This window comes from Prionailurus bengalensis, chromosome B3, assembly GCF_016509475.1.
Source record: "Prionailurus bengalensis isolate Pbe53 chromosome B3, Fcat_Pben_1.1_paternal_pri, whole genome shotgun sequence".
Taxonomy (NCBI): Eukaryota; Metazoa; Chordata; class Mammalia; order Carnivora; family Felidae; genus Prionailurus; species Prionailurus bengalensis.
In genome coordinates, this window is record NC_057355.1 from 8,479,408 (window position 1) to 8,502,313 (window position 22,906).

Below are 22,906 nucleotides of genomic sequence, written 5' to 3' on the forward strand. Positions count from 1 at the left end.
TTCAAATCAGGAAGACCTCTGGTCCACTGGCAGGTCTCTCTTTCAGCATCTGTGAATCCAGGGCAAGTCACCTGGCCTTTCTGGACTTCTGTTTCTTCATCTTCAAGATATGCATAGAATGACCTATGACACAGGGTTGTTGTGGGAATTAAATTAGAGAGTGTATTTTAAACATCTTGTACTGGGTGTAGCAATTTCAACACTCAATAAATGGTAGCTATTATCATTGTTATGGTGGTGATCATTATGATGATGATAATGGTGATGATGATGGAAAAATGCAAAGAGCCAACATCCTCAAGTTGAGATGGTTAGAGCTAGTTCACACACACACACACATTATATATATATATATATATATATATATATATATATATATATATAGTGAAAATTGGCTGTTGAAAATTGGCCATTGATGTTATGGAAAAAGGACAGGATTTGGAGGAAAAAAAATATAGATTTTCTTCTGCATTCTGAAACTCTAGTAATTGCTTTCCTGGAGGGGTGAGGACCAGGATACATCATTTAGAATGTCTGATTCCTCCTATCCTCCCATGTAAATAGGGGATAGTGTGGCTGTGTTGGGTTACTGGTGCTGGGAGATATAAGTTACATGTCATAAGATGATTATGCCTTTGACTACTGTGCTCTTTTGGCCCCCCTTTTTCCTGCATTGATCTCCTCTACCATACTACTACACTAGCTGCTCTGGAGACTCAAGCCCATTCACCCCACTCCCATTGCAACACCTGGTCACTGGAGTTCTGGGTCCTCTCACCTTCCTGTGGAAATTATAGTTAAAGGTGCTCCGTCGATTGCTAGGCACCTGAAACCAGTCAAACTGGGTCTTTCAATTCCAAATGTCTTTCGAATAAAATATGAATTTCTGCAGGCAGTGACTTAAGAAGTGTTGCCCATGGTGGTCTTGGAGGTTTATGGGCATGGAAGTGTCTTGGGAGAAGTTTTTGAAGTGTATTTATTTATTTTGAGAGACAGTGCCAGCAGGGGAGGGAGAGACAGAGAATCCCAAGCAGGCTTCACACTGTCAGTACACAGCCCAAATCAGGGCTTGAACTCACAAACCCTGAGATCATAACCTGAGCTGAAACTGAGAGTCAGATGCTTAACTGACTGAGCCACCCACGTGCCCCTCTTGGGACAATGTTGTTAAATGCATATTCCTGGATCTTTCATTCTAATGAAATAGGGTCCAAGTATCATAATTTTTAACAAACTTTCCAGATGATTGTGGGAAATACTTTAAGTCGGAATGTCAGTATCAAGACTGAAGCAGGCTCTGTGTGGAGGAGGGGAAGAACACTTTAATATCACAACCTAGGAAGTTGCCTAATTTCCCAATATAAACCTATACATCTTTCTGCGTTATACTGGTATAAAGGTGTCTCTCCAATCTCCTCTCTACACAGCCGCAAAACACATAATTTTGATGCGGTTGTTTTTTGGTGAAACTTTTCTAAAACAAAATTTGGGTCTATGTCAGTTGGTCTACTTGAGCAACCTGTCTCCCCCTCACCCAATTCTTTTTTTTTTTTAAGTTTATTTATTCATTTTGAGAGACAGGAGCAGAGAGAGGGGGAGGAAGAGAGAATCCCAAGCAGACTCTGTGCTCTCAGTGCAGAGCCTGATGTGGGGCTCAATTCCACAAAATGCGAGATCATAACCAGAGCTGAGATCAAGAGTCAGGTCCTCAATGGGCTGAGCTACCCAGGTGCCCCTCACCCAGTTCTTTGTAGCTTGAAAAATACCTCTGTACTGGGTATTGTACCTTTTTTGCTTTGTTCTTGCTAGTCTTTCTCACACCTTTCTCCCCTGTCTCACCTGGCCATTTTTTTTTTTAAGGGATGGATAGAGAGAGAGGGAGAGAAAGAGAGAGAACACGTATGAGCAGGGAGGGGAAGAGGAAGAGGGAAAAGCAGGCTCTCTGCCCAGCACAGAGCCCGAGATAGGGCTCAATCTCACTATCATAAGATCCCGACCTGAGCCGAAATCAAGAGTCAGATACTTAACCGACTGAGCCACCCAGGTGCCCTACCTACCTGACCGAGCCACCCAGGTGTCCTACCTGGCCAACTTTTAATATCTGGTTTAGGCATCATCTCTGCCAGGAAATCTATCCCGAGACCCTCCAGGAAAAGCTAAGACCTTTCTCTGGCATCTCATAGCACTTGCAGAAGTGAGTTGAGATCATTGGTTTGCATATTTTTTCCTTCCATTAGACTGTGAATTCCTGGAAGATATTGATGATGTTTGATTCATTTCTGTATCCCCAGAGCCTCACACAGATATATAAATATATGACATTCTATCTAAGGTGTCCTTTGCTCACCACCTTATCTCTCTTTCCCCAGTGAACACACACAAAAAGTTGATCTCTGCCACCTTTTTTCTCTTCTACCTCTTTTTTCTATTCCTCACCCACCCCCGTCCCTTCTTATCCTGGAGTACACTGTGACCCTGGAGGTAAAAATCAAAGCTGGGAATATTGGGACTGTGGATAAAAACATAGGAGTGGCTGTGTTCAGAAGATGTTTTATTACTATTCACTAGGGTGGCTGGGAAGAATAAGAGGGCTGAAGTTTTCTTTTTAGAGGATTAACATTTCTGCCAGCACCAAGGAGCTTATAAAAATTAAAACACAGGAGATCACGGATGTCAAATACGGATCCTGTCTGAAGGAAAATGGAAGAAAGAAGTTCATTTTCTTTCTGGGTGACAATGGCAGTCACCTTTAAATGAATTAGTAATCAGTTCCAGAGGAAGTCTCTACCCCCGTCTTAGTGATATTTATTCATGTGTTGGTAGGCCAACCTCTTTCCCTGTCCTCTTTGCCTAAGGGAACCCCAAATCTCTGCTTAGTATCATGTTATGACTACTGGCAAAATACTGCAATTGGTGTCTCCTTGGATGTAAATAGATAATTTCAGGACCTCGGGGAAAGATTTGTGGCTATGATTTAATGGTGGTAATGAGGCAAGACAGTATTCTCTCATAGGTGAGAGAGAAGGTGAAACACAGGTCCAATTCTGTGCTTGCCTTTTTCTTGTAGATACACTGTAAAGGAGAGAGACTTACTTTCAAATCCATTTGTCACAAGACTCCATGCTGAAAGATGGGTGCCTGGCCTATAATTCTGGTCTCACTCCCCCCCGCCCCCCCGAAATAGAAAGAACAAGAATCACTCTGGATTCCTGGCTTGAGTTTGATGGACCAAATGCACATTCCATGCTTGTCCACAGAAAGGAAGTCAACACTTATTTATTAATGATGGACATTAGGTGCCAAGGCATTTTCTTACAACAACTTAGTATGTGCCTTTTATCCATGCTTGTTTATAATATAATGAGCATGGATGGATGCATCTCAGGAACTTCAGAAATCTGGCTTGGACCTGAACCCAGATGGCCAGATGCTTATCAAAAGGTTTTGTGAATGATCCAAGCTTCTTGTGGGTCAGGAGTCAAAGGGAATCTCTTTCCTTATGTACCTTCAGGCATTTCCGGTAAGACCCTGGCTAATGCAAGAGCAGGCTTTTCTCAAGGTTTTGGGTCTTCACCAAAACTTTACAGCACCTTCCTGTGAAGATGCCTGTCGTAAGCCTGTGTGCAATTTATCTCCCTGGGCCTTTGAAAGGCTGAGTGGAGAATCTCCATGTTCAGGTCAACATACTGACCATATGATGAAAGACAGACACATTATCTGTAGTGTTGTTAACGAACGAGGCCATGTCTTCTTTCTGTGTCTTTCTTAAGTGTGTCATTGTTGGTAAATACAGATTCTACACTTTAAACTTTAGTTGTAAAACGAAATAAATATTATTTTTCATTTTTCGCTCATTTTAAAAAATTAAATGCATAATTCATAATTATGAATCATAATTTTTTTTGCCTCCTAATGGTTGGAACTTATTTATTCCTTTCTGCATACCTAAAATTTAGTTAGCTTTGGCCAAGTGAATAGTTGTACCCAATTAAGTGACAAGATTCTTCAATAATAGGGACACATGGCATGCATGTAATGGGTATACTAGAATCACTGGATGAATAACTATGTGAAAGTGTGTAAATTTCCTTTTAAAACTCAATTTTCAAGTTTGTTGCATCCTTTGTTTTTAACTTGAGGAAAAGAAGGTTCAGAAACTACTCCTAGGTAGTTACCAAAATGAAAGCCATTGGTAAAAATCAGTTTTTTATTTCACGGTGACAGTATTAAATTCAGTCTTCTAGATTCATGCTTATTCATTCTTTTCTTTTGTCAGAAATTTTTCTTTCATTTAAATTTTTTTACATAAACTTTGTACTTTAGGACAGTTTTAGACTTAACAGTATTATTGCAAAGGTAGTAGTTCCCATATACCCACACCCCGTTTTTCTTATTATTACCGTCTTACATTAGTATGGTATATTTGTTATAATTAATAAACCAATAATGATATATTATTATTAATTGATGTCTATGCTTTATTTAGATTTACTTATTTCTTTTTTACCTAATGTCCTTTTTTTTCTGTTCTAAGATCTCATTCAAGATATCACATTACATTTGTAGTTATGTCTTCTTAGGTTGTTCTTAACTGTGACTTATTTATGTTGACAAATATTCACCATACTTGTGGTTGTGCTAGGCATTGCACTGGTAAGAGTTGGAAATTAGGTTTTATTGCATTTTCCAATTTAGATTGATTGGAGAGGAGCGTTGAGGGCTGTTCTGAGAATAACTGCATCTGGTTTAATAGGAATGTGTATCAAGAATGATGTTAGCCAGATGAAACAGGGACTGAATGGTAGCATGTGGGCTTGAGTTGGCTTTACCCAAGCTCTTTAAAATATAAATGAAATATGGGGCCCCTGGGTGGCTCAGTCAGTTGAGCGTCCAACTTGGGCTCAGGTCATGATCTCACAGCTCATGAGTTCGAGCCCCATGTCAGGCTCTGTGCTGACAGCTCAGAGACTGAAGCTTTTGTCGAATTCTGTGTCTCCCTCTCTCTCTCTTCCCCTCCCCCACTCACACTCTGTCTCTCTCTGTCTCTCTCAAAAATAAATACACATTAAAAAATTTTAAATAGAAATGAAATAGAAATAATTACTATTTGCATTTATAAGTTTACAATACATTTCTGAGGCTCTAACTCTGTAAGCATGAGCTATCACCAGTAATGTATGTCATCTCTCATTCATCTGAAATTCATTGAACAGACATTGTGTGCTGTCTGGACATGGTCCCTGTACTTACTGACTTGGTGTCAACATAGGAACTCTGAATAGTATTATTTATAGGAAAGGACCTTGTATAGAAAAGGTGATCCTTGTGGAACTGATCAGAGGAAAGGTGTGTGTGTGTGTGTGTGTGTGTGTGTGTGTGTGTGTGTTAAAGTAGGACTGGAATTAATTGTCCAGATAGGCAGGAAAAAAAATATTGTTTTAAGCTACTAAGTTTGTGGTAATTTCTTAGGACAGCCATGGAAAAATAATGCAGGAGTCCATGGCACTGACCAAAGTGGGACATGTGATAGTGTAGGGACACCTTACTGACTCTGTGGACCCTGAAATAAAGGAGTAGTGAGGACATCATCTAAGGGCAAAAGCCAGTATGAGCCCTTGGAAACCCTTGGTAGCAGAGTCTAGACCAAGCTTCAGATCCAAAGGAGACCGGACTGAACGTGAAGACAGTCTGAAGGAGAAGGGAACAGAAATCAGAGCCAAGAGGGGGTCCCAGATTCTCAACATAGGAACTTTTGAAACAGGAAGAGGAAACCTTGAAAAAGCAGGGCTGGTTTCTATATGAACATCGCCTCCCTCACTGCAGCCAGCCAGACCTGGTTCACCACAGACCAATCGGATATTTCAACAGTGAGTAGCCCTGCATTGGCTGACTGTACTCACAGACTGCTTTACCCCATCGAGGGTGTAATTGGGCACTTTGCTCTATGGCTGAGAAGAAACAAACCCAATTTCTCTTTCACAGATGTAAGAATAGTCTTTGGAGACACACATCACTATGGGAAGATAAAGCACTCAGTCTGTGCTAGTGATGGATTCCTTATTAGAGGAAGGATGACGTATGGTCATTACTGGATAACCTGGGGGAACAAAGAGGTAGACCTCAAAGGGAAAAGCCGTCTCCCCATTATCGGCCATTTCTGCTCATTTTCTAAGTTCCATTCTGTCCAGCATTCACCATAATCCTACCTCAATGCCCAGACTGGATTAACCTCCTGCCTCCCTCATGATGGTGCTTCCCTACATCAGAGAGCTTACCATGCTTAAATATTTCTACACTCTACTTAGTGATTTTATTATTTTATTTTATTTCATTTTATTTTTATTAGAAACATTTATTTTTAACAAAAACTTTTATTTATTTGTTGTTGAGAGAGAGAGAGAGAGAGCAAGGGACGGGCAGAGAGAGAAAGAGACAGAGAATCTCAAGCAGGCTCTACGCTGTCCGTGCAGAGCCCGATGCGGGGCTCAAACTCACAAAATGTGAGATCATGACGTGGGATGAAATAAAAACTCAGATGCTCAACAGACTAAGCTACCCAGGTGCCCCTCTATTAAGTGACTTTAGAGTGGCTATTGACTACTATGCTGTCCTCAGTCCCTCAGAGGCAATGCCCAGATGATAGCAAGCTCTCATAGTTATTTTGTGGCGAAGCTAATATTACCTTGCCTTTCTCTTTCTTTAGGCTGTGCTCTTGACCATGAGATTGGCTAGTACCTCATAATAATAGATTCTCAGTGAAGCCACTGCACAAATATCCCAGGACAGCTTATGTCGGGTTTAACTTTCAGGGGCTATGCTGTTTAGGCAAGCTTTTGATACTTCTACTTTACATGTTCATGGGCATGGGCTAGCTTCCAATCGGGGTGAATATCACTTCTATTGGATAACATGGAATCTAACCTGTTACATTGATCATTATGCAAAAACAATCAGTCAAAACACATGTTTATCGTGCTAATGCCAGCCCATGTGATACATACCCACAATTTACATGCTACCTGCTTCTGTGTGTGAAGCGTGTAGAGGTCTACCAGCCTTAATGGCAGAGAAACCCTGAGAAGCACCTTCAACTCCTAGCTCCGGCTCATATGTCACTTTTCTGGCGACAATGCGCTCAAGGCCTTAAATGTTAGATCTGCCACCAAAAATCTACCAGCCTTCTTGGAAGCGGCACACGTCTGTCTCCCTGGCACTGTTGCCAGCTATGCGTTAATTGTTCCCTCTGAATAGAGACCATATGGACTTTAAATGCCAAGGTTGGAAATATTTTTTTCTTGCATTTTGAAAGGCTTTTACTTGAAATGTGAAAGGTTCTAAACACTGCTTCATTTCTTAAAGGAAAGAAAAAGGGAAGGAAAAAGTCTTCCCCAAAATGCCATGAAAATGAAACAAACAAAAAAACGTACACAAAACTTTCCCGATGTTTTGTTTTAACTATCTACTCATTTATAGGCACAATTAGCAAGGAGCTGGCTCTAATGGGCACAAAAGAAAAATAGATTTCAGCTTATTTTACAAACTGGGGGAAAATCCATCTTCCCAGTGGCTGTAGCGGAGAAATGGACCAATTAGTTGAGGCAAAAAGAGGAAAGTGGCAAAGAAATATTCATTGTTTTCTCTTTCAAAGCCCCAGCTTGACAATATGTGTTTTTCTTAACTGGCTCTGGGATGGTAATTAGCATCACTCAGGGCCGAGCTTGGCGCTGAGATACTGGGGCTTGTCTCCCTGTGTCTACAATGCTCACATAGGCAAGAGAGAAGCACAAAGGGAGGTCACCTCGGGCTCCCCGTCAGGTTAAAGCCCTAATGGATACAAATGAGCCCTGCAGTTATTTACCACCGCAACACGTTGCACAAAACCCCTCGCATACCAATGGCAAATATCTGGCATATAGGCAGAGCTTCCTTTTCCTGGGACAAATGGCTTGGGACTACCCCCTTCTCCATTTGTGTACTTAGGAGGAGCATCACAGTTAAAGATGGGTAAGGAAATCCACGAAGAGCATCTTTGCTTGGCTGTATCAACTCCCATGCAGCCTCTGGATCAGGTACAGTCACCTGGACACGCTGAGCTGAGCCATTGACTTTTGTGCCAAAATCCTGAAAAACTCACCCAGAAGCCTTGCGTGCCAAAAGTCAACGTGCTGTTTATGCAATATTCGTCCAGAGTTCCATTCTTAGGGAACTCTCATCTCTTTAATGTAAAGAAACCAGGTGAAATCAAAGGCTTGTGGAAGTTTCCTCTAAGGTTGGTCTCCTGCTCTTCGACTGTCTTCCAATGCTTCAGAGTCAAGAATTCTCTTCTTTTTTTGAAATAATTTGTTGTCACGTTAGCTAACATACAGTGTAGACAGTGTAGCCTTGGCTTCAGTGGTAGATTCCCATGATTCATCACTTACATACAACACCCAGTGCTCATCCCAACAAGTGCCCTCCTCAATGCCCATCACCCATTTTCCCATCTACCCTGCCCCACCCCCCATCAACCCTCAGTTTGTTCTCTGTACTTAAGAGTCTCTTATGGTTTGTTTCCCGGATCCCTCTCTCTCAGCTCCATCTGGCCAAGTCCAGCCCATTTCAGATGCCGTTTCTCTTACGGACAGTTTCCTGATCAGTTTCCAACCCAGCAAAATGACTTTCTCAACTTATTCCCTGTAATGCTTTATATCTTTTCTCTGGTGTTTGCTCTCCATTTCACATGCTAATGATTTGTATACTTCTCCTATTCCCTAATAAATTTGAACTTTCCCGAAACAACAGGCTTTTGTCACACTACTTTGTATCCATATGGCACCCAGGACTGTGTTTGATACTTAAACTTGTCACTAACCAATCATCTTTTCCCTGTTCTTCATGTAACCTTGGATGTTAGCCTATACCTTCTGGCTTCATTTTGGTTAGGGTTTCGTTTTTCATTATAACAGAGAAACAATCCACATATGGGTTTCAACTCTTGCCCTTCAGATGAGCCAGGCATATGATACTCTACCGAAAACACAAAATCCCAGATGCTTCTCTGGGTTTTCCAGGTTTCTGTCTATATTCAATGGCGATCTCTTGTCCCAAGTTTTCGACTGCCTTGGGTTTCTCAGACTTGGGTACACACTCAGGACATGTGGCAGCTCACATCCCCATGACATGGCCCTACTTTAGACATGTCCTTCTGGCTTCATCTTTGCTATACTCTTTTATGATCCTAGGATCCTACTCCCCACACTAGAGTTCTCTCCCCACAGAAGACATTCTGACCCCAGTCTTTCAGGATTGCTACCAACTGGGCTACCCACACCTAGTGGTTCTACAAATACCATTATAGAGCTTTATCATGCTTTGTAGTTTATAAAGGTCCTCCACAGATACCCTCTGTGTTTGGCATATTCTTATCCTCATTTTTTTGTTTCTATCAACAAATAAAGTTTCTAAAATGTATGTGACTTGCCAATGATCACAGAACTACCAGCTAGTGGAATGAGGAGTTATTTCCATAGTCTCTGACCCCAAGTCCAGTGCTCTTTCTCCGTAATATAACTATAGTTACTTGACCTTAAAATCCTCACACTGACATGGCCAAGTTTGCTTTGGGGACATTGCCTTGTCTGCATACTAGGTATCAGCCTGTCAGAATAACTGGCCCAGAATCAGACATTTTTTTAAAAAAATGCTTATTTATTTATTTATTTATTTATTTATTTTGAGAGAGATAGAGAGAGAGAGAGAGGAAAGAAAGAAAGAAAGAAAGAAAGAAAGAAAGAAAGAACAATCAGGGGGAAGGGCAGAGAGTAGAGAGATAATTCTAAGTTGGCTCCGCACTGTCAGTGCAGTGGAACTAGATTTCACATACTCTGAGTTCATGACCTGAACTGAAATCAAGAGGTGTATACTCAACCGATTGAGCCACCCAAGCACCCCCCAGAATCAGACATTTTAATAGTCTTCTGTTGCCATTCGTCACTGGTAAGTAAGGAAGCAGAGGCAAGCCTAAGCCAGGCACATAATAAACCAAGGTCTCACTGAAGCCAGGTTATGACAGGAGTGGAGAGGCATATCCCACAGCTTATGCTGCTCACTGGGTGACTTGGCTGGCTGGAAGAATCAGGAACCAGGGCAAGATGTGGAGCAGACATTCCCACAGCCTTATAGCCTAAAAGTCATGTGACACCGTTAATAGCACTTTCCTCACAAACTGAGGTTTTCAGTGTTCCTGGGTGGCTCAGTCGATTGAGTGTCGGACTCTAGATTTTGACTCAGGTCATGATCCCAGGGTGATGGGATCGAGCCCCACGTCAGGCTCTGTGTGGAGCCTGCATAAAGATTTTCTCTCTCTCCCTCCCTCTGCCCCTCTACTCTGTCCATGCTCTCTTTCTCTATCTAAAATAATAATAATAACAATAATAATAATAATAATAATAATAATAATAATAATAATAAAACTGAGGTTTTCTGCTCAGGCCTAGCTCCTCAAACCCACCCTGCTTTGTCTGGTCAGCAACTTGGAATAGAAGTCTTTTATTCATCTACAGTTCTTTCTGTATTTGCCAATCTCAGGGCAGACTAGGATGTCATCCATGAGGTCTGTGTATCAGACACTAGGCACTATATCTCCTTATCAGAAACACTGGCACCTGCCAGGTTCAGATCAGGCACCCTGAATTCACAGTAGGGATAAAGATACTGGAAAGCTCAAAGCCTGGATACTGGTGGGTATAAGTGGGGTCGTTCAGATCTTGTTTTAAATCCCAGGCTTCACATTTGACAGCTATAGACTATCTTCACTGTAAAGTGAGGGTAACAATACCCATTTCTTTACTGAGATGTTGAACATATTAGGTGAGATGCTTTATATAAAGTAATTAGACTAATATTTGGCACCTGTAAGGTACCTGGCAAGTACTTGTTTCCTCATATACTTTCCCCATTCCTTTGTAAGTAGACTGAGTGTTCTTAAAACTAGTTTGAATTCCTTGGAGAATGCACATCAGAAAGTGCCAGAACTACAATTGATCAGAAAGCCAGGCATTTTCTGGCCTGGAGGCAATGTCTGCGCTCCTCAGGAATTAGAGGTTCCCTTGGGTCTTGAACCGGCAAACTATAACGTCAAAAAGAACAACATCTGGCCAGTGGCAGAGAAAACTCCCTTTCCTCTCTCATGTTCTGTGAATGTCTGTGTTCTACTTCTGTGTCCAGGACTCTGAGATGCAGAGACAGAATAGATAATCTGGTGAGTCTTTAGTCCAATGGGGAAGTGACTCACAGGCTTTCCATGGATCATTATCCTTTGGAGCTGCATAAGCCGTATGCTTCGAGAAAAGGTGACAGCCTAGGAACAGCAGTTTTCCCTCCCCACACAGATGATGTGCACACAAATGCTCCTATTCTCCTGCCACACCCTCTCGACTGCACAGGCCCCAGCAGAGCATTGTTCTCATTAGTTACTCTCCTACAAGTGGCTTTTAGTACAAATGCAAAACACGAAGTCCTTCCCAAGGGGCTGATCCTAATAAGCTAACAATGTAGGAATAGGCATTGTACTGAAAATACTTGGAGAAAAAAAGTGTGGTTTATGGCATGTTTATTTTTTCTCTAATATCTAATTTTCTTTCTTTTCTTTCTTTCTTTCTTTTTTTCTTTCTTTCTTTTCTTTCTTTTTCTCTTTCTCTCTTTTTTAAGAGAGAGAGAGCATGAGAGCAAGGGAGAGGGGCAGAGGGAGAGAGAGAGCAAGGGAGAGAATCCTAAGCAGTCTCCACGTTCAGCCCAGAGCCTGTTGTGGGGTTTGATCCCACAATCCTGGGATCATGACCTGAGCAGAAATCAAGATTGGACGTTCAACCAACTGAGACACCCAGGCGCCCCCAATAATACCATCTAATTTCAAACTAAAGCATGAGTAGAGATAATACAGGATAGATAAGGATGGGTCAGAATAAAGGAATCCACTAGGGAGGCAGGGCCTGGACCTTTACTCTGCACCTGGAGGGCAGCAGATGCATATGGCCCAGGCAGAGTTGGAATCCCGGTGACCTGAGTGGGCAGGGAGGACTGAGACCTGTCCCAGGGGTAGAAATCCTTTGAGATTTTTAGAGTTCTTAAGGCCTGGATCTAAATCATCAGAGCCAGGTGAATTCTGACCCTGGATGAATCATTGTTTCACACACTCTAGGTATTATTTCCAACTCACAAACGAGTCCCCATTTACATTTCAAAGAAGGATGTCCCCCCATTCCCCGTGTGTGTATCTGTATACACACACATATGTAAATTTGGATTGGTTTAGAGAATAAAATAAGTAAATATTAATAACAGGTAAATATTAAAGATAAGCAGATATGCTTAAGGTACTTCATATTACATATCTTATTTAACAAATAGAAGTTTAGTTCTCTTTCATGTAGAATGGTTCTGGAGGTGGGAAGCCATGGCCCATCATGGAGCCTCATTGGTCATCAGGGCTCCAGCTCTTCTACTTCTCAGCCCTTCATGACATAGATGAGGCCCTCGTTCTCATGGCCCAAAATGACTCCAGAGTCCTGCTGACATTCTGCTTACATTTTGGTTTTAACCCGTTACCCCAGAGTCAGACCCTGAGACAAGGGGTCTTCAAGTACTGCTAGTAGTTTATTTGGAAGTGTAGGGGGGACCAGGAGAAAAATGAAGAATGATCTAGGAAACAGGAGGCAGTCAAAGATAATTTACTATTATACCAGCCATCAAAGCAGACAACTGGAGCGCAAATTGGCAAATCAGTTCCAGGGAATTGTATAAAATACACAACTTTAGGTTTTTTTTCCCACCCAAAGGATGAGAAAGCTGGAGTACTTATATACCAATTCTAGGAAGCATTGACTGAGTACTATTCTTGACTGTGTCAGCTTGCACTTCTGGTGTGCCACACGCAGGCACTGGCTCTTTACAGTGCTGGGCAAACACGTTAAAGATGTCCCAGGCACTGGGGCTCAGGCTGTTGACTGTTGGAGCACACTGCAGAGTTGGGGTGAATATAGGTAGGTCACTAACTGTCTTGGCTGTGACCTCATTGGCCAGATCTTAGTCACGTGGCCAAACCTCAATGTGAGCAGTTGGAAAATGTGGTCCTTTATCTGGGTTCATTTGGGGCATCTCATAGATAGGGTCTGTAGGTGAACAGGAAAAATTGATTTGCGTTAGGCAACTTTCAGTCTCTATCAGGTTCGCTTAGCAAATGGTGTCTCAATTATACTCCCTAAAGACAATTAATGAATGGATTAGATTTGCATTTCAAAGTGGGTTGATTTGTCAAGATATACTTCTTATATCCAGGGCTAAAATCATTCTGCCTTTCCTACAGAAACACTTCTGCTCAAGGAACACACTAGTTATTCCTTCAATAAATATTAAACTTCTGAGTTGAAGTTTAACACTTAAATACTTTGTTAACATTCAAGCCAAACCTAAACTATATTGTGGAGGCATAATTATGTTATAATGATGATTTTTGAATTCTTGACATATCAGATAAATCTGGGTCCAGGACCCATGTTCACACCTATTTGGGAAGAAGTTAGAGGATACATTTTTTAAAAAGAGTATCAAGATGAAGAGTCAAGAATGATCTTTTCTAGCTCTGGTCATTGAACTACTCCAGGGAGTAATCTCAAACGTCCAGTGTAATCAGATGCAAATTGACTCAAGCAGATTTAGACCATATCACATAGCGAGGAAGTAAGAACAATCTAACAGTAGCCTGTGGGATAAGGGCATGAGGGTGCGAAACTAGCCGGAATAGAGCAAAGTACAGATGCTCGAATCAACCTGTCTCTGAGGGTACAGTTATGAATTCTATTATAATGTAAGCCACAAATGAAACCCGAGAGCTTTTTTCTGGAGACACAAGGCGGGTTGTAATAATGGGATAATTATAGATCCAGAAGGATCATGGGCTTACTAAGGTGACACATACACCTTGATACCACGGTGCCTTCCACAGGACTTAGTACAGAAATCAGTAACTATCAGCTGAAAAAAAAAATTAATGAATTAATGAATAATGAATTTCCAGGTTTCTCATGTGATTCTAAGACTGAGCAAGTTTGCTTGGAAAGTGGCCAATGAAGGTAGCCAGAAACTATGTTATTTACTGGCATTTTTCTTTTCTTATACTTGCTAATTCTAAAAAAAAAAAAATCAAACATAAAACTAGAAATTTGAAATGTGCTTTGAAGTTTTTCCCCTTGAAATAGTCATTAGTTTCATTTCAGCAAACATTTCTAGCTCCACTTGCCAGGCTCACTGGGGTCAGGATGTATCGTGTGGGTGGTTCTAGCCAATGAGTTGTGAAGAGAAGGATTGTGTGACTTCTGGGCTGAAACTCTGGCCTTCCAGAGATTTCTATTCCCTTTGCCAAAGCTGCCCACAGAGTTCAAGAGTGACTGTGTTGTCAGCCTCGGTCTTTAGTTAGGATGATGCAGAGCAGAGCCCCAGCCAATGCAGGACATGGAATCAATGTTGTTATTTGAAGCCACCTTTTGGAGTTGTTTGTTACCACAGCATAATCTAACCTATCCTGACTGATTCCACTCTGGGAATAGTTTATCATACTTTCAATACATGCTCTCTGTCATGTGCTGGAAATTCTATTTATTTTTCTCACAGCCCTTTCTTTCTTTTACTTCTCTTTTAAGGGGGGAAGGGCTTCATTTACTTTCCTAAGGAGACCCTTTATTTGGATATGAAAACTTTTGCTTTTTTCTGCCAATGCCACCAGAAGAAAGCCTTCCTGGAGAAACTGATCCTCTTTCTTTACAAGTTCCTGGGTTTGGAGCAAAGGAATCATGTTTCAGAGAGAGATCAAAGTGCCTATGTGTTGTTTCCCTGCTACTCTTCCTGACCACTGATTGCTGGATTGATTGAAGCCAGGCAGGAGTTTCATCTGAACACTAAACCTATTCCTGCCCGCATGTGCGGATCACACACACTCCCATCCCCAGGGATCCACAAAATTATCTGTTACAGTGCTTTGAATGGCCCGAAGACCACTTTCCTTGCCCCCAAAGGGTTCATAACACAGTGGGATTGATGCTTACAGATGCAGCAGGGGAACATCACTCAGAAAATGTTCGACTGACCAAAGTCGAGTTGGGATCCAGAAGATGAGAGATGATTCTTCTCAGAGCCAAGGCCCTGGAGGAGAAATGGGCATTTCTTACAATTAGTACTGGCTAAAGTTAAAGTGGTAATAGAAATGTAACTGTGTGGGAAAAGACAGATGGACACTGCCCATGCCACTTCAAATCCTGACTTTCACCATAAGATCCTGATGCTCTGATATGCCAGTTGTCATAAAGGGCTGTGAGTGATAGAAGGACAGGGATTCCTGCCTTTCCAGCAGAACCTTCCAAAATTGCTTCCTGAGCACTTGGCACTGCTCCCAGCCCTGCTCTGAACACTGCAAGAGACAGCTTTTCCTAGTGGAAACCTCATTTACAGCTTTAGCTTAATTCTATTTCAATGCCGGCAACCTTATGCTTATCAGAGAAGAAAAGAGAAGCAAGGAGAAGAAGCTGGCTGTCCCCAAACTATTGTGCTGTCTTCGCTTTGGGGGGCTGGCTTTTCCCTGCCTCCATCCTTTTATCCTCTTTTATAATATTATTTGTTATGTTAAATCTTCATTAACACCCTGAACCCAATATTACCAGGGAGTGTTTTCTTCTCTCAATCTTATTATACTCAGGATGTTGTTGGGATTATATTGATTTTATTTTTGCACGTTGATATTTTCCTAGTTTCATTTTTGAGAGTTTTCTTGTTTTTTTTTTTTTTTAACTTCAATGAGGTCCCTGGGACAGAATGAAATGGCATCACCAGAAAAAAAATTGATGGGTTTGAGGAGTAGGTTGCCATAGAAACGTCTTAGGTTTTGATGATGGCAGATGATGGCACATCTTCTGGAAAGAACTTAAAACTATAAGGATACTTGAGCCTTTTTATGTCACAGATAGCAAAGGACCTGGGATCGAGCTTCTAAACAGTACAGCCTTTGCATTTCTCTTTTACAACACACACACACACACACACACACACACACACACACACACACACCCTTTTTAACAATAAACAATGACTCTCCATTCTTTATGACATAGGAGTCTAGTGCTTGGCAACATAGTAGGGGTACACAGAAAGGAAGTATTTCTGAGCATGTTTTCTTGAGAGGAAGACTTGATTTGCATTAGGGGTCAAGAATGAGGTTGTAAATCATGTCACACAAGAGATGTCTGGTTGTCTTAGTTTCCCCATTCTCTCGGCCCCTGTTACATTGTCCACTGATAGGAGGCATCTGGCTTCTTGTTCAGGTGGAATTGAAGAAGGAAATAATGATTGAAGAAATGAGGGGATTAATTGGAATGATGGAATTAATTAATCTTAAGACATTGTCATGAAAACAGTGTGAGACCTTCGGGCTTTCTTTTGGCTGATGTGGAGCACAACTTAAAAATAAAGAGGGGGTTGTTCATGCGAAAAAAGCATGAGGTTTTATAAAATTTGCAAATTAGATATGGCCACCACACACTCCAAGTTGGTAGAGAGCCTAAGTTACTTCCTTTGCTCTCACACTAAGTTGCTCTTTGATCTTGGACAAAGCACACTGTTTGCTGGACTTCAAGTGACCCCATGAAGGGGTTGGACTAAAGTCAAGGGCACTTTCCAAATTATAGAGATTATAAAATAAACTTGAGCTTTGCCATTTCTGCTTATAGTTAGTGTGTATTTTTCTCATGAAACTATATTCTTGGGTAATTTTTTCCCTCTAAAGTTGCCCATGACAGGGCAGCAGTATCTGGTGATTTTTTCCCAAGGACTGGCTTTCTTTGGACTCTGCACAGGCAATCATGCAGAGAAACAATCAATGAGAAACACTAATTGTTGGAGGGCTAGAAACACACCCAAGTGAAACTGTGTTTAAAAGATTTACAAAGAGATTTATAACAGCCAGGCCACCGCAAAATGAGAAATTGACTCCTAGGGCTGAAGTATGGATCCCAAAGATGGTTTAGTTTCATACTGTCTGCCCCCTAAGAAAGTGAGACATACTGATTAATTATTTTGCTGTTGCTGACTTTGAGGAAGCCTGCTGCTACACTTGACCTGTTGAGTTGTCTGTGGCTACATATCTTCATGTTTAGATTGCCGTTAACTTCCCCAAACTACAATAGCCCGGCTGGCCTGGTTGTCAGGAAGATTGACAAATGTCTAGCATGAGCAGTCACCCAGCCAGTGTTACGGTTTTCCATCGCCATTATTTCTATGTTGAGTCACTTATTTTGAAAATGTGAATTTAATATAATTGATATATTAATGAAGAATTTGATCAAAATGCACATTTTATATTTGCTCATGCATGGTTTTGGTCACAGCCACGGGAAACACTAGATGAACATAGAAAACCGCATTGAGTCATGTAAGAACATAGAAAACGCAAACACACACACACACCTTAAACATCTACCAGGAAACTCAGTTTGTCATGTGTTGTGAGCCATGCCTGTCCACATCTGGTATTAAAGTTTCTGTCCAATTTCAGATAACCCTCCCTCCACCATTTCACAAGAATGCATGAGCTACGATTCTTCTGACGCCCGATTCCAGAAGCGAACTTTGGGTCTTAGTTAAGGTAAAGTGACATCTTTATTGTAGTACTTACATATTTGTTAACCATTTCACATATGTAAAACTATGCTACCATTTTTATTAGATGCCTACCTTATTTTTTTTTTAATTTTGGCATATATTTCTGTCAAGCTTTTGAGTGTTTTGTCCTTTATCTCTGTGATTTTTATTGCACATTTTCTTTTTCATAGCATGGTGTACTGGTTTTCGATTGTTGCTGTAATAAATGACCTCAAACATGGTGGTTAAAAACAATACAAATTTATTACCTCGCAGTTTCTATGTGTCCAATGTCCAGGCATCGCGTAGATCAGGCAGGTTCTCTGTTTAGAGTGCCACAAAGCCAAAATCAAGCTGGGCTCTTAAAGGAAGCTCCTGGGGAGAATCCACTTCTTGGCTCATTCAAGTTGTTGGAAGAATTCAGTTTGGGATGGTTGTCGGGCTGAGATCTCATTTCCTTAATGGCTATTGGCCAGGGGCTATTCTCAGCTTCTAAAGCCTGCCTGCATGCCTCAACCCAAGCATGGACCCTTCTATCTTCAAAGCAAGCAACAGTGCGTGAAATCTTTTTGCATGAATTCTTTTGCTTCAAATCTCTCTGCCTTCCCTTTCTGCTTTATCTCCTAATTTCCAATTCTATCCTCAGCTACAAGAAAAACACGGCATGAAGGGATATATAAATACATTCAATATCCCTATTTTAGGGCTAACTGATTAGTAACTTTTATCACACCTGTGAAGTATTTTTTTTTTTACCACGTAACATGATATATTCAAACCAGGGTGTGAGGTCCTGGAGGCCAGGTTTCTGCCTCCCCTTTAGTGACTTTTAGGAATATCTGTGTCCCACAATAACAGAACGGACTGTCTTTAGGAACCATCTTTTTGTCTTCATGCCTTTTCTGTTCTTTTTCTTGCCTCCATACTGTAGACAGCTCTCAATATTCCCTCTTCACTGTTCTTTCTTGCACTCTCGGGAACCAGTGCTTTTCTCTGAGTGACAGCCTTTGGAGAATAAAATAAAAACTGGTCCATCTCTTCTGGAAAATGCAAACGCGTATCAGATTTCACTGCCCACCCCCCCAAAGCCTGTCCATGGAACCCTCACAATGTAAAACCCCCATTTCCATCTCATGAAGGACAACTTTAAGGTAACCGGTTCTTTCTATGTGGCAGTTAAGATGTAGTGTATTTTCTGCTTATTGCCTTTTTTAATTTTTAAAAATGTTTTATTTGCTTTTGAGAGAGAGAGACAGAGATAAGAGAGTGTGAGTGGGGTAGGGGCAGAAAGAGAGAGAGAGAGAGAGAGAGAGAGAGAGAGAATACCAAGCAGGATCTGAGCTGTCAGCACAGAGTCCAATGCGGGGCTCAAACCTGCCAACCGCGAGCTCATGACCTGAGCTGAAGTCGGACACTTACCCAATGTTAAACAGGCGCCCCTGTTTATTGCCTTTAAAAAAAAATCCTCACAGCAAAACCATGAGGATGGTATTATCCGTCTTTTTTAACCTGAGGCTTTAAAACAGATTAGTATTTTATCAAGTAACGTGTCTGGTAGGTGATAGACCAGCATTCAATTACAAGTTTGTCTAGCTCAGAAACTATGAGGAAAACCACCTGGCTTGAACCATTGTATGAATACAGGTCAGGCCAAATGTCCATGTTTAGTCCCGATATCTTTCCTGATGTCCAGCTGAATTCACACCCACACCCTGGGTGAGGCACCAACTCTCCTTGTCATTTCACTCACTGTCTTGCTTAGCTTTCTTACTGTCACCCCTGCCTTATCCCCACACATGAAGAAAACCATAAAAACTTGTTTTTATTTTTCTCCTCCTCTTTGCTGCAATATCTTACTAATTACCAAAATCCTGCTAACATCCATCCCCAAGTTCCGTGGCAAACTTCTACTTATTCTTAGAGAAACAAAACATCGCACTACCTCGGGGAGTTTCACTGACTCTGCCACAGAGAAGCATTACACACTTCCATATTCTAAAAATACCCCTAGTAAATTATTATTAAACTACTTCGATGATGGCACTTATCTTACTATGTAGTAATTAGTTGTATCTGCCACAAACTGGACGTGAAGTGAATATTCCCACAAGTAACAAATCAATCTCTTTATTATCATCGTACCATTAGTTTTTTAGCCCATTGTCTGGAATACAGCACGAGCTTAGCAAATACAGCAAAACCTTCAATTGCGAGTAACTTGTTCTGCAAGTGTTCTGTAAGACAAGCAAGCATTTCTAATAAGTTTTAACTTGATAAACAAGTGACATCTGGCAATAAAGTAGTACATGACATCAGACATCACATGATCACAATTGAGCCAATGGTTCTTCTCTCTCCGTCTCTCTTTGTCTCTGTCTCTGTCTCTCTCCCTCCGCAGGACTGTGGGTGATTGTCTCCCATGCTTGGAAGCTAGGTTTCAGGCCTTGGTGTTTGGCAGAAGTCAGTGATTTTTCAAAACATTGGAAGGTGCCCACAACTGGCACTAGTGTATTTTTTTGTCCCTTCAAAGCACCTGAGGACAGCCCTTTGTTTTTCCGTACAAGAGTGAGCTTAGGAATGCTTTGCTTCATTCTAGGTCAGGCTGCCTGCGGATATAGACCCTTTCCTCTGCTGCCTGATTGCCAGTTACATTAAATACAGTCTATGACAAGAGTTTATTAATACTGTACTGTAGTCAACATCCATGAGAGGGTATACAATGGCCCCCATGCAGAAAAAGATTCCATTGGGCCAGTAGATCACAGTGATTCTGTTAGTGGTAGTGAAAGTCAACCTGTACAACAACCCTCCTCTCTCTTGTCTCCCTCACACCAGCTGCGAAGGTTTTCAAAGGTAAGTGCAGGTTAATTTGTTTATTTTTCTTTATATTTTGTATTTTCTTTATTATTTTGTATTATGTTACAGTATTATAATCATTTTTATATGAATATCTTTGGGTGGTGGAACAAATCGTCTGAGTTTCCATTACTTCATATGGAGAAATGCACTTTGACACACAAGTGCTTTAGATTATAAGCATGTTTCCGGAACAAGCAGTGCTCGCAAACCAAGGTTTTATTGTATTTGTTAAGGGGAACTGACTTGAATTAAATTCAGGTAGAAAGAGCGAAGATACAAAGTTTGAGTGAGAACAGTCTGATTTTGTCAGGACATGTATCTTAAGGTATCTTCCCAATGAAAGAATGGGACAAAAAGACAAAATGTTTGGTAGACTTAATTCACTTTGGGGAGGTTTTGTCCCCAATGAAGAGTTTTCTAACTAAATAGCTTACTATTTGGGGCCATCCTCAGAGAGACGTTTCCTCATAAAGAATCCTCTGGTGCTCCTTGCCTATTTCTGGGAGCTAGCCTCCTTTTTCTTTACTGATACTCCACAAACACTAGTGTTCAGTAATATAAATACATAGAATTAGTGGACTGAACAGCAAACTGCCAGGGACTCTATCTTATCACCATTGTAAATGGACCTAATCCTGTATGTGCCAGCCAACGTGGTATCCTTGCTGGGTTTGAGAGAGGCTCTACCGTCTCTTAACCTCATCTCATGACACTGAGTCAAGTTGAAACTTTGAATCAGGCCCTCCCAAGTCTGTCTTCCCACCCTTTACAAGTAGCAAGTTTTGAATGCCAGTACAATATGACAGTGGGTTATAGGATATTGGTCATGAACAGGCTCAGAGAGTGAGTCAAGCCCAGCATGCCCCCGAGACCAATGAATGTGTGTAACATAACTCCAGGATCAAAGGTTGTCTGAATGTCTCTCTACACTCAGCCCAGTAGTCGACACTTTCATTTTACCATGCTTATTTTTCAGAACAATACAAATAAGAGTAGATTGTCTTATATTCCATGTTCTAGAGGAGAAAAGTAAGCTGACAGTGATTAAGTAACTTGCCTAAGTTCCCACCACTAGAAAATTCGAACTTAGGTCAAGTTTGTGCTAACTTCATTTGTATTTGAGGCTAACTAAGATAAGATGTTAGAATTCTGCTTTACATGTTTATTTATTTATTTGGGAGACGAATAGTGCAGATCCTAATGTGGGGCTGTCAATCTCACCGTTTGTGAGATCATGACCTGAGCTGAAATCAAGTGTTGGATGTTTAACCAACTGAACTGCTCAGGTGCCCCAAAATGTTAGAATTATTAAGCAGGAAAGTGTGCTGGTGGGTCCAGGGGTCCTTCTGATCCGTGTCTCCTGTAGCGTCTCTGGAAGCAGCCTTGCATCTGAGTGTCAAATGATCCATCTGGGATCTGGACAAGGGATCCTTTAATCTTCCCCAGTGAACTGAGTGAGGCTTGAGCAGATGGCAATTTCTCTGCCTCTGTTATAGGTGATTGCACTGACAAAGCTCCACCACAGAGCCTTGCCAAGTCAGATGCCAGGCTTTGCCAGATGTAGACCTCCAGCCCTTTAGCTCTGTGCTCATTAACTTCTCTAAAGAGCCATTTGGAGGACAAGCAAGTGGAAGGACATGGAACCCTGGCTGAATGCACCCCAGTTACAGGTCTGTTTTCCACCTGTCAGTTTGCATTCAGACAAGGAGATAATCGGATTAGGTAAATGAGAATGATCAAGATTCACTCACTCTACATGTTTCCACATAACAGGCAGATCTAGAGATTGCTGGTAACCAGTGAAGCACATGTAGAGTGGCCGATTAAATTCCCCAGGCTGCAGTTGACTTCTCAAATTGAAAATCTAATCCTCAATTTCTCCTTACTGGTGAAATCAGCATAAATCTTTCTTGGCATGCGACCTACTTTGACCTAGGGAAAAGCTCCTTCAAATCCCCTATTATTCACATTGATCTTGTATTATCCAAGGTCTTTCATTAATTTTCGGTGTTTCAGATGTAAGTCACTCAGTTCCTAAGAGCACAATCCAGGGTCTGGAAGGAAAATAAGAGCTTCTCAGGGATATTTAAACAAGAAAACCTAGTCTCTTGAGGTTGAAAAGAGGGAAAGTCTCTTGCTTTTCTAAAAATGACTCTTAGGGCTGCTGTCAAAGCCAAACATGATGCACTCTTTGATTTGACCTAGCAATGACAATCCATCCATTATGATTGTATGAAAGTCAAAGATTATTGCATAAATGTTTAAGCAGTCCTACTGGCCACTCAGTGGAAACCATCAGGGCATCACAGATGTCGACATTCACAGTGTCATTGCTCAGGGTTTCTCCTGAGTTCTTAGAAGAGGTAGAGCACAAATGGTGCTCCTG